Genomic DNA, 16544 nt, shown 5'->3' on the forward strand with positions numbered 1-16544 from the left:
GGTGTTGTAACTAAAACAAGTGAAGATGAAGGAACAACCAAAAAAAGTTGGATAAATATAAGAAAGAATATGTTTATGCCATGTATACACCATTGGTTTGTTTAACTTCTGGAGATTTGGATTTGAAAACTTTTCATCATTATATTGCCAAGTTGCTTATTTCCTTAAAGCTTTTTCAGAAGCGTAAGTGAATTCTTGATTTTCTTCTTCTTATTGTTGCTGAGATGACCAAGTGAATTTCATTGGAATGGCAAGTTTCATAATGCTAGGATAATGATCTATAGGTAGATGTCATGGTTAAATATAATAGACAGCTAGTTATTTTTGTGTTTAGAAATGGTTTGTTGAGGTGTTTTATAAAAGGGATGGTTGACGTTCTGTGATAATAGTTACTGAACTTTGTAATGAATAAATAATCTATTCATTATAAAGTGTTTTATTAATTAGTGTTTCACTTATTGCTCATAATAAATGACTAATCATTTTTTAATTATAAAAGTTTTCTTAATTAATTATAATATTTATTTCTATTAATAAGTAATTTTGATAAATAATATCAATAGACATTTTTGGCGACAATGAGTTGTAGACGAGGTGGAGGCCGAAATATTAGTGGTGGTTAAGGGCGGCGCCAAGCACAATTATATTTATTTTTGTTCTTTTATCATAAAATGGGATACAAAGTCCATTTTTCACATGTATCCAACTTGCCAAGAGTTTTTTCTCCCTCTTTCCTCAAAATCCTGGTTTCGCCCCTGGTTTGTGGTGGAAGAAGTAGTGACGGTGAGTGCTGGTGAGTAGTGATGGACAATATTAATTGTATGTTGTCGTTACAACATCGATAACATCGTAGTGTGGAAGATGTGGTTGGTTGTTTTTAACACTTTTGATAAAGGAAAGTACCATATATTTTCGGGATTATATCATACAAGATAATATTTTCATGATCGTAGTTGGATCACCCAAATGGTACCCCTGTTATCTTTGGTACTATATCGTATAAATCATGATTTTTTAATGTTAAAATAAAATTGATTGCAATACAAAAAAGAATATATACACGGAAAAAAAATAATGAAACTAATCAATTGACGACATTTTGTTCAATCTAAACCTCATACATGGCATTTGTTATTGAAAATTAGAATAGCGTCCAACATCCTACATGGGGTGGGCGGCAGTGATGGTGGCAGTGGTGGAGTCAAAAATTGACATTGAGGAGGCCTACTTTTTAAAAAAAAAAAGAAACATGTAAACTTTGGTGGACTAAACCATAAATATATATGGACAAAGTACTATTTATAAAATAAACTAAAAAATTTATGTAGTTATTAAAAAATTAAGGGGTTAGAGCCAGGTTAGTAACCTTGGCTCTGCCACTAGGTGGTGGTGGATAAAAAAAATGGATCCATATGGTTTTATGGTGGTGGCGGGTATTGGTGAACAAAAACATATTATGCTAATTTCGTAACGCCACAAAATATGTAATGTTATATTATAAAGTATAAAACATGGTTGATCATTCTAATGTTAAAATAAACTCGATAAAACACATGTTCATTTTAAAAAATTGGTGCAATCAATTGCCATGTTATGTAATAACTAAACGAACGACACAAATCAAGATCAGAACATATGAAATTATTTATTATCGATTTGTCTGTGTAAAGAGTGGTCAGGATTCGTCCTTGGCAAAGATAAATTTATCGCTGGGGTTTGTTTAACTTAACCATTTTTAAATATTTTATTAATTAGTGTCTCATTGATTGATCATAATGATTAATTAAATTTCTATTATAAATATCCCTTTGATAATCTAACATAAATACATAATTTTATTAATAAATAATTGTATTAAAATCTATATTAATTCTAATGGTGGTAGTGGAAGTAGGGTTAGTATAAACGGTGGCGGGTGTTTGTGAATGGTGGAGGCGGTAACATTACTATTGGTGGAAAAAATAGTGGCGGTGGATGGTTTTTATGGTGGTGGGTGTTGGTAATAGTAGTGGATAATCATAGTTTTTTCTTTTTAGTGAGTTTTATTGACCGAGTAAAAAAAAATCTTCACAAAACATGCAACATTGTATTGTGAAAGATGTAATTGGTTGTTTTTAGCACCATTGATAAGGACAAAATCAAATATTTCGAGGATGATACCGGAACGTATAAGACAATATGATCATGACTGTTGGATCACCTAAACGGTATCCTATTATATAAAGGAAATTGGTGTACCCGCGTAAGAGAACATTATCGCTCTCTCAAGTACTATGACATTTTTTTTCCTGAAAGACCATCAATGTCGAGTTGTTTCGCGACAACTACCTACTAAGACAACAACTTTCACTCAGTTCCCGATATAAAACATTATTGACCGGGAAAATGTATTTGTATTCTAAAATATTTGTTTGAAAATTATGTTTGTTCATCAAAATCATCATAAAAAACTCTAAATCATAAATCTAAATTTCGCATCCAATGTTTATAGAATATTTTTTATATTTTACATTCTCAAATCATGCGACCTCTTGATTACAAATCAACAATATCAAATTACGGATCAATATGTATAGGTTTCATTCACTGGGTTAGAAGGTAGAGTTGATACAGATGGGTAAATCACACAAAGCAGAACATGACTGAGAATATTTCAATAATTTGGTCAAGAAATAAGGTCAAGTCCCACGGCTTTCTAAGTTTATATATCCTGTTTGTTTTTAACATTTTAGTTAGCCATATTATGTTTGTTACTAACTTTAAACTTGATGTCATCTTCTACTGTGAACTTTATGTGATTTCAGAATCGAAATAGTTATACCTCTTTCATTCGTATCAAGTAATCCATCGTATATTCCAACAATTCTTCTACATCAATTCCTTTCTTTTGCCGTTTCCGGACCATCGGTAGCCGTTATTATCAAACGCAATCTGTCTAATTTTTGTTGATGTTATGTATTTGCAATGTTCATTTTTCTTAAATAAATAGATTGTGGAAAAACTAAAAAAAAAAGAACATAAGTATTTCATCGGGTCTAAGTTACTATATCCAAAATACTCCGGACACTTCTTTTGGTGCCTTGTTTCCTCAAATTCATCGTTGCATTCTAGACATTACACGCAACACCAATCATTTGCGACGTGAGCTATTTGCGCAAGTGTGGTCAATGTATCCCTTACCTGTAATAATAATAACAACACGTCAATTTTTTTCAAGGCATCCAGTTGTAAATGGTATGAATCTAATGGATTTGAATTGTACCTCAATCTTAGATATCACCTTCTTCTCACATAACATAGCAGTTGAGGAAGGACAAGTCTTGACCACTCTTTACATAGGCAGAGTTAGCCAAACTATGTTTTGAAATTGTTTTACGTGGAAATTATTATTAATCCATATTTTAGTCGGCTCCTATCGAAGCCGATCTAATTAGTCCTATAGAAAGTTAATCTTAAATTTTTGACCTTATTTCTTGACCAAATTATTGAAGTATTCTCAGTCATGTTCTGCTTTGTGTGATTTACCCATCTGTATCTACTCTACCTTCTAACCCAGTGAATGAAACCTATACATATTGATCCGTAATTTGATATTGTTGATTTTTAATCAAGAGGTCGCATGATTTGAGAATGTAAAATATAAAAAATATTCTATAATCATCGCAGGCGAAATTTAGATTTACGATTTAGAGTTTTTTATGATGATTTTGATGAACAAACAAATATTTTCAAACAGTTGTTGTCTTTGTAAGTAGTTGTCGCGAAACAACTCGACATTGATGGTCTTTAGGGAAAAAAATGTAATAGTACTTGAGAGAGCGATAATGTTCTCTTACGCGGTCACACCAATTGCCTTTATATAATACGGATACCGTTTCGGTGATCCAACAGTCATAATCATATTGTCTTATACGTTCCGGTATCATCCTCGAAATATTTGATTTTTGTCCTTATCAATGGTGCTAAAAACAACCAATTACATTTTTCACAATTCGGTGTTGCATGTTTTGTGAAGATTATTTTTTACTCGGTCAATTACACTCACTAAAAAGCAAAAACTATTATTATCCACTACTATTACCAACACCCACCACCATAAAAACCATCCACTGCCACTATTTCTTCCACCAATAGTAATGTTACCGCCTCCACCATTCACAAACACCCGCCACCGTTTATACTAACCATACTTCCACTACCACCATTAGAATTAATATAGCTTTTAGTACAATTATTTATTAATAAAATTATGTATTTATGTTAGATTATTAAAGGGACATTTATGATATAAATTTAATTAATCATTATGAACAATCAATGAGACACTAATTAATAAAGTATTTAAAAATGGTTAAGTTAAACAAACCCCAACGATAAATTTATCTTTGCCAAGGACAAATCCTGACCACTCTTTACATAGACAAATCGATAATATATAATTTCATATGTTCTGATCTTGATTCATATCGTTCGTTTAGTTATTACATAACATGGCAATTGATTGCACCAATTTTTTTAAAATGGACATGTGTTTTATCGAGTTTATTTTAACATTAGAATGATCAACCACGTTTTATACTTTATAATATAACGTTACATATTTTGTGGCATTACAAAATTAGCATAATATGTTTTTGTTCACCAATACCCGCCACCACCATAAAATCATATGAATCCATTTTTTTTATCCACCACCACCTAGTGGCAGAGCCAAGGGTTGACTAACCTGGCTCTAACCCCTTAAATGTTTAATAACTACATGACTTTTTTAGTTTATTTTATAAATAGTACTTTGTCCATATATATTTATGGTTTAGTCCATCAAAGTTTACATGTTTCTTTTTTTTTTTAAAAAGTAGGCCTCCTCAATGTCAATTTTTGACTCCACCACTGCCACCATCACTGCCGCCCACCCCATGTAGGTTGTTGGACGCAATTCTAATTTTCAATCACAAATGCCATGTATGAGGATTAGATTGAACAAAATGTCGTCAATTGATTGGTTTCATTTTTTTTTCCGTGTATATATTCTTTTTTGTATTGCAATCAATTTTATTTTAACATTAAAAAATCATGATTTATACAATATAGTACCAAAGATAACAGGGGTACCATTTGGGTGATCCAACTACGATCATGAAAATATTATCTTGTATGATATCATCCCGGAAATATATGGTACTTTCCTTTATCAAAAGTGTTAAAAACAACCAACCACATCTTCCACACTACGATGTTATCGATGTTGTAACGACAACATACAATTGATATTGTCCATCACTACTCACCAGCACTCACCGTCACTACTTCTTCCACCACAAACCAGGGGAGAAACCAGGATTTTGAGGAAAGAGGGAGAAAAAACTCTTGGCAAGTTGAATAAATGTGAAAAATGGACTTCGTATCCCATTTTATGATAAAAGAACAAAAATAAATATAATTGTGCTTAGTGTCGTCCTTAACCACCACTAATCTTTCGGCCTCCACCTCTTCTACTACTCATTGTCGCCAAAAACGTCAATTGATATTATTTATCAAAATTACTTATTAATAGAAATACATATTATAATTAATTAAGAAAACATTTATAATTAAAAAATGATTAGTCATTTATTATGAGCAATTAGTGAAACACATATTAATTAAACAATTTATAATGAATAGATTATTTATTATGTGCAATTAGTGAAACACTAATTAATAAAGCAATTATGATATTTAAGTTGAACAAACCACCACTGTTGATTTATCTTTTCTATTAATTCTAACCAAGATGGAACACTGGTTATAGGCCACTCTTATGACACAATAGGTCATGAGTTCGAACCTCCCCGTTATAATTTTTGAAAATCCATATCTTGACTTGTGTATTCATTTTTCATTCATAATATTGGAATTAATGCCACGCGTGCGAGTTCTAGGGGGTGGTCAGGAGAACCACAACCCTTGATTTATCTTTGTCTGGACAAATCCTGACCACCACTAACACATGCTAACTTATCCTAGAGGCCGCTCTTATGACACAATCATGTACGTGAAAATTATTATTAATCCATATTTTAGTCGGCTCCTATCGAAGCCGATCTAATTAGTCCTATAGAAAGTTAATCTTAAATTTTTGACCTTATTTCTTGACCAAATTATTGAAGTATTCTCAGTCATGAGCAATTAGTGAAACACATACTAATAAAACACTTTATAATGAATAGATTATTTATTATGTGCAATTAGTGAAACACTAATTAATAAAACAATTATGATATTTAAGTCGAACAAACCACCACCGTTGATTTATCTTTTCTATTAATTCCAACCAAAGTGGAACACTGGTTAGAGGCTACTCTTATGACACAATAGGTCATGAGTTCGAACCTCCCCGTTATAATTGTTGAAAATCCATATCTTGACTTGAATATTCATTTTTCATTCATAATATTGGAATTAATGCCACGCGTGCGAGTTGTAGGGGGTGGTCAGGAGAACCACAACCTTGATTTATCTTTGTCTTATGAATGAAAAATGAATAATCAAGTCAAGATATGGATTTTCAAAAATTATAACGGAGAGGTTCAAACTCATGACCTATTGTGTCATAAGAATGGCCTCTGAGGCTGGAAATTCTGGAACTTGGAAAATCATGTACGTTGAGAATTAGTAGATTTCAACCTTTCTTTTGTGTGAAGAACGTTTCCTGTTCATAATTTTGGATAACCAAGTATCGATTGAGATTTGAGAATATTCAAGTTTTTTACATGACTCATTTTTTGATGCTCACTTTTAGTGGTTTCTTTAGCTGATGACATGTTGCTGCTTTTTGGAATTTGATTTTTACTGTACTTCTAATGCTTTCATTTCATTTTGAAGCGACAAACTGAAATAATATTTTAGAATAAGTTAATTCCAACTACATTTTAAAGATTATTTTCGCGGTATATTGGCTTTGGACTAACAGGAAATATGTTTGTACATCCGTGCTTAGTAGGAATAGGATAACCACAATGTAGACACAGAGCTATAGTTAAAATTAAAAGGAGCGTGATGGCCAGATGGGGTTGGGGTTGAGGCTTGGGGGAGGGGGACCAATGAAAATACTGGAGTATGGAGTTTCGTTAAGGACTTGAACGGTTAAAATCAGTCAGTAGTGGTGGTGGGAATTGGCTCATCACATACGCATATTGCTTTTTGTTTACACTTTATAGAAGTATTAAGATTTAACCCGTGCCGTAACGGCATGGGCATAATTTTTTTGATATGCAATTTTCGGTGTGTGGATATTAGATTTAATACTTATTATTTGTCGTGTTACCCTCCTTATTTACGGTCTTCAATATACAAACCATTTCTCATGTATCCATATATGATTATATTTATATTTTGAAACTTTCATATCTTCCCAAATATGTTAGAGTTGTATCTTCAAGCCACAAATTTATCATAATTAATTTTCACACTCTCTTTCCCAAAACTGTTATAGTGTTTATAATTTACAAAGGTATCTTATGAGTCATTTGGAATGATGCTACACTTTTGTATTTCCTTTATTTTAGTGAACGTGCAAAACCAAAACATTGATCTATGTTAGTTATGACGTCATCTGAGTTCATTCATCATGGATAGTTGGGTAGGCCTTAAAAATGTCCAGATCCTTGTTGACTTTTTTCCATTTAAGAATAGACCAAGAAGACTAAAACCCAGTATGGACTCAACAATAAATATCACTTTTACGTTCTTACGAATTCAATAACACAATAAGATCTCTAGTACCTCAAAACTTCTACACATTCTATGATATTGAATAACACAATAAGATCCAAATGCGTGGTTATTCGCTGCTTAAAAATGATAAATCCATGGTTAGCTAGTCAGTCAAATGGTTAACCACTTAACGTGATACCAATAAACTCAGTGATCTATCATTCAATAAAAATGATGTTAAAACATTTAGTAAGGAATATTTTTGTATGAAATGCCTTATGGAATCTCTGGATGCAATAATTCTTGCAATCAAATTTTGTTGGATTTTAACTTTTATTGACTATAATATTATGACTCACCAATTGGCATTTTAATCTTGCGTTTGTTACATGAAAATTTAAAATCATGTAAGTGTGCCTGAGAAAACCTCTTAGTAAGGTAGGAAAACAGTCTCGATGACAAACTTATAGCGATAAACATGTATGTTATCAATATCTTCTTTGAACTATCTTATAGTAGTGAATATGTGCGCAAAAGAAACTTATGTTCTATTTATAATAGTTTGTTTTAAACCACTATATCGTTGTCACTGATCCACAAAAGACTAAAATTCTAAATATCCGTGACAACAAAGTTTAGATAAAATATTTAGCAGTGTGATCAAAGTTTGAGAATATAACGAATAAACAGTAACTCATTCAAGGATAACAATTAGTAATAGGATAGAGACTAAGAATGAGAAGGTTACCTTTTTATTTGTGTGGTGAAATGAAATTAAATAGAAAGAAAAATTATGAGACATAGATTATATCAGGGTGGTTGTCTGACCAAGCCACGTAACTTAGCAGGTGAGTATAAAACTGAACTATTAAAGCATCTAAATTATACATAATCGAATTACAAAAGGGATGTTTCTAAACACATGAATATTATTGGATATATTTTTTTATAGAATCTTTTGGATGCAACGACTTGAATTAAAATCATACGTTTGATACCGAGAAGGAAACAAATAGAGTGGCACTAACAAATTAGTTATCCGAAGATGGTGAGTCCCCTATCCGATTGGTAGGACAAAAGAATAAATCACTTGAAAGTGTTATTGCTTTCCCTACGTTGAACTCTTTTAGGAACGCGAGAACATTTCCAGAGCACGAATGAAATGGATGATTTGTAAAATATACAACACATTATAATTCATATAAAGAACAAAATAAGTAGGTGGTTAACTTTAAGATTAATTGCTTATTTGGTATAGGATATATGATTTATAATTCTCGATATTCATCTCTACCATCATTAAAGAACTTCGTTTGGAGTAATCTGAAAATGAAGATGGGAAAACAATAAGAAAAAAATAATAAGAATCACAAATGCAAGAGAGTATGAGTAAAAAGAATAAGTAAAACGATCAGACTAATTTTTTTTTAATGAGTTTCAGTTTTTCAAAGTTTAACCCCCCCAAGAAAAAGTAAAAATAAATAAGATAGATAACAATGAAAAATAATGTCCGGGGAAGTGAACTTCATGAAAATTATATTATCCATTGAAGAACTGAGAAAAAGCCCATCGCCTCCCAATCATGCTTGTTGAAAGCCCGGTGGAACATCTAAAATAAATCATACCGTGTTCGCTGAAATAACCATAATTTTCTTTTTTAGTTGCTTATTCTGATTGAGATTCAAAGTTATATAAAAATAAAAAAAAAAGTAAATAAAACATGAACTGGGAGCAAGCAAAAAAGTGATAGTGATTTAAGACTGTGCAACTAACTCGATTTAGAGAAACATAAATAGATTAATCAAATACTTGCGATTATGGTCGAAGGACATGAATGCACTTTATTTTTCAGCGGCCACCGTTGTTCACCAACAGTTACCACCACCACTCTTTCTTCCGAAACAGCTTCCGCCACCATTGTCCATAATGCCATGACATTTTTTGTATCACCACTGCTCACCAGATCCACCGCAACCACCACTTCCTTATATAATTGTTAGCAAATCTAACCATTAGTTATAAGAATAAATTAATATAATTATTAATAGAGTAATCTATTTATTATAATTTTAATATGACATAATAAAATATTTGTTATAAAAAATAATGAGACTTTAGTGATATGATAAGTAAATTTTGGCCGTTAGATGTATTTTTAATCTCAATCACAACCATCACTTGTGAGAGACAACCAACTAATAGTTTCCATTGATATAGTTTTTAGTAAAATTATTTATTAATGAAATTATGTATTTATTAGATTACTTAAAGAATTATTCATCATGAGCGATCAATGAGACACCAATTAATAAAATACAAATAATAACATTTAAGTTGAACAAACCACAACCGTAGATTTATCTTTTTCCCAGATAAATTCTGACCACTGTTTATCTAGGCTAACTTAGCCAAACTGTGTTATGTATTCTAGACTAGGAACGGCACGGGCATTGGTTTGTTTCATGTGTCTTTTTAAATTATTCCTATTAGAGGTCATACCCTCCTTCAGTTCCCTATTTACTGTTATCTTTTAGTATTTCGTTCAAGGTTTGTATGGGAGGCTGACACTGCCATTGCCATGGAACTTAACCAAATTAACTTAAAACCAATAACATATTAAATAATTTAATTAAGATAAAAGTAATTGTATTATTGTTTCCTTCTTCATTAGAAGTGAAGAAGTCATGTGGATGTTAAGTACTAACGCATTTTTCTCTTTTATAAACAATAACATGTTCATTACAATAAAAAAGGAAATTACTTTTACCTATCCACTAATTTTAAAAAATAAATAAATTCAAGTGCTGTTGCATTAGAAATTATCAGACCTTCCGATCCAAAGTAGTCCTATGTTGGTATAATCATCTAGTTCCTTCCATTCCTTCCCCTGTCTCTTCAGTAGTTAATTGCATTTATAGGCTGTATGCCTGTATAGACGCACATAATTGTACAATAGGATTGGGCCTGGAAGCAGTCATGACATGGCAGTTTTTATTTTCATTTCTTGGTGTACATAACCTCGGACCCATTGGTTGGATTATTAAATAATGAATCATCAGTAAGATCTCAATGTGTTTATCGCCTTTCTTAATTTTCTTTTGCATAATTTTATCAGGTTCCATCTATCCATCTCTTGGTGTAATGTTCGCATCTGGGACTGTAAGTCGTTAGAAGGATGATCTACAAAAACAGGATTATTGAAACATAAGAAAACCAAAATACTTCGGACTCTTCAACTAAACATAGAATAGAATTACCCATTCAAGTGTGACTCTTTTTTGGCTTAATTCCTTGCCGAGTTTTATTGCTTTTTAGCCTGTGATAAATTCAAGAAGTAGCATTCCAAATCCAAAGACATCACTCTTTTCAGAAGATTGATCTGTTGAGAAATATTCAGGAGTTATATGGCCTACTATTCCCGTACTGCAGATGTCATCTGTGTTGATGGCCCAAAAGCTTGACTAAACCAAAACCTCCAAGTACAGACTCACATGACTCATCAAGTAGAATACTGGCAGCTTTTAACATCCAGGTGAATTGTTTTTGGATCACATTACTCATGGAGGCATAATAATTCTTATGCAGATCCTAAAGCAATTCCCTCTCTAGATATGTATACTTTGCTCAGCTAAACAACATATACAATATTTCAACTAATTCATTTGTTTGGTAATAACACAAAAGTACCTTGGATTTTGGATGGTCAGCTCATGCGTCCGACAGTGCTCTCCCGCATGGATGGGGTATTTTTAAGGCTGGTCAGCATACCAACAATGTTCGGATGTAAACCCATAAACATCAAATTCGAAAGTTAATTGTTACACATATTTAGCACTTACCGTCTAAAATAACATACACACTATAAATAACATACCTATTACATATGTGTTGTTGATTCTGGAATCGAGACCTTGAAAATCTATACAGCTCCGTAGTACACCTGAAAACGCCCGGTGTTCGTTGTTGGATGGCCATGATTGTTTTGCAAATGTTAAATTGAACTTGTCCATCAAGTATGCATGGCCTTTGCGGGTAGGGCTTTCCCACTTCCGTAGATTTCCTTCTCAAATTCTTTGGAACGGCAGCAGGTATTCACAACTTTGCATTATGCAGTTACTTAGCTTCATATGTGATGCAGGAGCATAATTAGTTTCCTTTCTTTTATCTGAATTATTTATTCTTAGGCGTTAGATGATTTTCTTATAGTAAGGGCTAGGATCTAAAGTAGCGTTATTTAGGATTCTTAGCCAAGAAACCCTAGGATTCTTAGCCAAGAAACCCAAGTAGTATAAATAGGTTATTGAAACTCTTTTGTAGGCAGTTTTTATTGTTATTGAATATATTTCAGTTGAGTTTCTGATTAGAACTCTTCTTTTCTACGTTCTGTTGAGAATCAAACCCTAGTTTTCTTACTTCCTATCTACTGTGCCATAAAGTTCGGTATCGAGTCAAAGAGATCCTATACTTGTCTTTCTCTTTATCATGGCTGGGTGTGGTGGAGGTTGTGGAGGAAACAGAAATCAACAAGCAGAGCTTGCTGAACGTAGGCGGATGGTTCAAGACTTATCACGGACTGTTCGAGCAATCCAGCGACATGAACGTGCGGAAGCCGATGGCAATCGTGTACATCATGAATTATCAGAAGGTAGTTATGATGATAGTGGTTCTGAAAGTGAGGAGAATCCTTTTCACAACCAAGCTAGAGGATTGGAAGCAATGCTGGTTCAATCCCTAGACTTGAATGGCAGGGGAATCAACGTTGAAGTTGCTGATTTTTTTGGTAAGATGCATGTTGAAGATTACCTAGATTGGGAAGCAAGCCTAGAATCTTATTTTGAGTGGAAAACTATGACATAAGAGAGGAAATTTTTGTTCGTGAAGTTGAAGTTGAAAGGTGCAACGCTTCAATGGTGGAAGCGAGTGGAAGAACAACGTGCTCGACAAGCTAAACCTAAAATCAGAACTTGGGAGCACATGAAGTCAAAATTGCGTAAACAGTTCTTAGCGGCTGATTATGCAATGGAGCTGTACGAACGACTCCACAACTTGAAGAAACGAGGATTAACGGTGGAAGAGTACACATCTGAATTATACAACCTTCTCATAAGGGTTGGTTTGAATGAAACTAATGAGCAACTAACCTCTCGTTACTTGTCAGGAATGAATCAATCCATAAGAGATGAGATGGGAGTAGTCCGTTTGTTTACCCTAGAAGATGCGCGTCAATATGCTTTGATGGCAGAAAAAAGGTTGTCACGTCCTAATATGAGACGGAACATAACAAGCCGAACTAGTGCAACGTCTCCAAGGAATAATGCTGCTGTAAGGAGTGATACTAGAAATAGTACTACTGACAAGTTTGAGAAGGGAAGAAACTCACGTTTTCAGCCGCAAAGCAACACTAGAGCAGGCTCATCTAAATATAACAGTGGGTCGCAGGCCCGTTGTTATACTTGTGGAGACAGTAGTCACATGAGTTATGCATGTAAATCGTAGGGTAAACTTTGCTGAAGCTGAATTTGATGAAGAACGTGCAGAACCTGTATATGATGACTATGATGACTATGAAGAAGACAATATCGATGTTTTACCCGTAAAAGGAGATTGCCTAGTCTTGCAACGACTATTGGAAGCACCTAATGTGGAAAAAGAAGATTGGAGGCGGTTGAGCGTCTTTCGTACTCGTGTTTTTTGTGGCAAAAAAGGTCTGCAATGTTATCTTGGATGGGGGGAGCAGTGCGAATATCATCTCCAAGGAAGCTGTTGAGAAGTTAAAACTACCAATAGAAAAGCATCCTAGTCCATACAAGGTTGCTTGGATTGAAAAAGAGAGGTACGTACCTGTTACATTGCGTTGCCTAGTCAAGTTTACTATGGGTAACGACGTTGAAGATGAATCATGGTGCGATGTTGCGCCTATGGATGTCTGCCACATCTTGTTAGATACGCCGTGGTTATATGACAAAGATATGGTCCGCCTTACGAAGGCCAACACATACACTTTTCGGAAAGACGGAAGAAAGTTCAATTTACATCCACTCCAAGAAGAAGTTGAAAACAGTCAGAAAAACAGCAAATGGAGAGATGTATTAACAGCCCAAAAATTTGAAGCTGAGAGTAAAGAGTCAGGGATTATCTATGTTTTGGTTGGAATGAGTGTGAATGAAGAACTGCATGAAGAGTTTAGTGATTTTCCAACTGAAATTCAGCAATTGTTGATTAAGTTCAAGGATCTGGTTGCCAATGAGTTGCCAAAGGGACTGCCACCAATGAGAAGCATTCAACATATTGATTTGGTGCCTGGTAGCTTCGTTACCGAACCTGCCAGCTTATAGAATGCCACCAAAAAAAAGAGCAGATATTCAACGACAAGTAGACGAGCTGATGGACAAGGGGTTGGTGCGAGTAAGTAAAATCCCATGTGTTGTCCCATCACTTCTTACTCCAAAGAAGGATGGGTCATGGCAGATGTGTGCGGACAGTCGTGCTATCAACAAAATAACAGTCAAGTATCGGTTCCCAATTCCTCGTTTAGATGATATGCTTGATATGTTAGTTGGTTCTAAGTTTTTCTCCAAGCTAGATTTGCGGAGTGGGTATCATTAAATCAGGATGCGAAGCGATAATGAATGGAAGACGATGTTCAAGACTCCTGACGGACTATATGAGTGGTTAGTTATGCCCTTTGGACTTTCCAATGCGCCTAGCACTTTCATGAGAGTCATGACTGAGGTATTAAATCCCTTCTTAGGAAAATTTGTTGTTGTATACTTTGGTGATATATTGATATTCAGTCGAACTAGAGAAGAGCATTTGTTCCACTTGAACCGAGTCATGGAAGCTTTTGATAAGGAGAAACTCTATGTCAACATGAAGAAATGTTTCTTCTTGAGCGACAAGGTAGTGTTCCTTGGCTACATAGTTTCAGTCGAGGGATTACAAGTTGATCCAATGAAGGTTGAAGTTATAAAGGAATGGGCAACACCACAATATATTACTGATGTTCGTAGTTTTCATGGTCTGGCATCCTTCTACAAAAGATCTATAAGGGATTTCAGTGCAGTGATGGCTCCAATTACTGAATGTCTAAGGGGAACTACTTTCAGTTGGTCAACATCAGCAAGTTTTGCCTTTGAGAAGATCAATAAGTTGTTGAGGGAGGCACCGGTTCTTGCTTTACCAGATTTTGAAAAGCTATTTGAAATCGAGTGTGACGCGTCACATGTGGCTATAGGAAGTGTTCTTAGTCAAGAGGGCAGACCGATAACTTACTATAGTGAAAAGCTAACAGATGCTAAACGCCGTTACTCAACATATGACCTGGAGTTTTATGCTTTAGTGCAAGCTATTCGTCATTGGGAGCATTTCCTAGCTTGCCAAGAGTTTGTGATATACACAGATCATCAGGCACTCAAGCATTTAAACTCTCAAAAGAAACTCAATCCTTGGCATGCCAAGTGGAGTGGTTACCTTCAAGGATTCACATTATCGCTAAAGTATAAAACAGGCAAGTCAAACAAGGTGGCTGATGCATTGAGTAGGAGTTCTCTGATCTTAACATTAATGCATACTCAGGTGACGGGTTTCGAGGAATTGAAAAGCCAATATACAACTGATTCATTTTTCAGTAAAGTTGTGGCTGATCTCAACAACTCAGCAACCTACATTCTTCGTCCATACAGGATGCATGAAGGCTATTTGTTTAAAGGTAACCAATTGTGTATTCCATAAGGTTTACTTCGTGAACATATAATCCAAGAGTTAATGGTAATGGATTAGGAGGCCACTTAGGAAGGGACAAGACCTTGGCAATGGTATCTGATCGTTATTATTGGCCAAAGATGGCTAAATATGTTGGGCTAATGGTGAAAAGGTGTCGTAGTTGTCAGCTGGGTAAAGGAAGCTCGCAAAATACTGGTTTATATACCCCATTACCAATTCCATCACTTCCTTGGGTTTATTTAAGCATGTATTTTATGCTGGGATTACCAAAGACATCTAAAGGATACGATTCTATCTTTGTTGTAGTGGATCGATTCTCTAAGATGGCACATTTTCTTCCTTGTTCTAAGATATCGGATGCTACTCATGTTGCTGATTTATTCTTCCGTGAAGTAGTTAGACTACATGGTGTTCCGACTACTATTGTTTCCGATAGAGATGTCAAGTTTGTGGGACACTTTTGGAAGACTTTGTGGAAGAAACTTGGTACTCAATTGAGATACTCTAGCACTTGTCATCCACAAACAGATGGCCAAACAGAAGTTGTCAATCGCAGTTTGGGTAATCTGTTGAGGTGCCTTGTTGGTAATCATGTTGAAACTTGGGATGCCATTATACCCCAAGCTGAATTTTCTTATAACAATTCATTTAACAGAACCACAAAGAAGACCCTCGAAGCAGCGTATGGATTTCAACCACAACATGTGCTTGATCTAGTTCCACTACCACAAAATGCTCGAGTGAGTGATGATGGGGAAGCCTTTGCTGAGCATATCAAGAAAGTTCATGAGGAGGTGAGAACTGCAATTAGAGCAAGCAATGATTCGTATGCTACAGTGGCTAATCGACATCGGCGAGTTAAGGATTTTGAAGAAGGAGACCAAGTTCTAGTGCATTTGAGGAGAGAACGATTTCCTAAGGGCACCTATCACAAGCTCAAGTCAAGAAAGTTTGGACCTTGCAAAGTATTGAAGAAAATTATTTCAAATGCTTATGTACTATAACTGCCTGGGGATTCACATATCAGTCCAATCTTTAATGTTGCTGATTTGTATCCTTATGAAGGATTTGATGGAGAGACTATTGACGTAGGTCGTCAGGTAGCAAAACTTTCAAAGGGACCAGCA

The sequence above is a fragment of the Papaver somniferum genome, chromosome 5 (assembly GCF_003573695.1).
Source record: "Papaver somniferum cultivar HN1 chromosome 5, ASM357369v1, whole genome shotgun sequence".
In the NCBI taxonomy this organism is placed as follows: domain Eukaryota; kingdom Viridiplantae; phylum Streptophyta; class Magnoliopsida; order Ranunculales; family Papaveraceae; genus Papaver; species Papaver somniferum.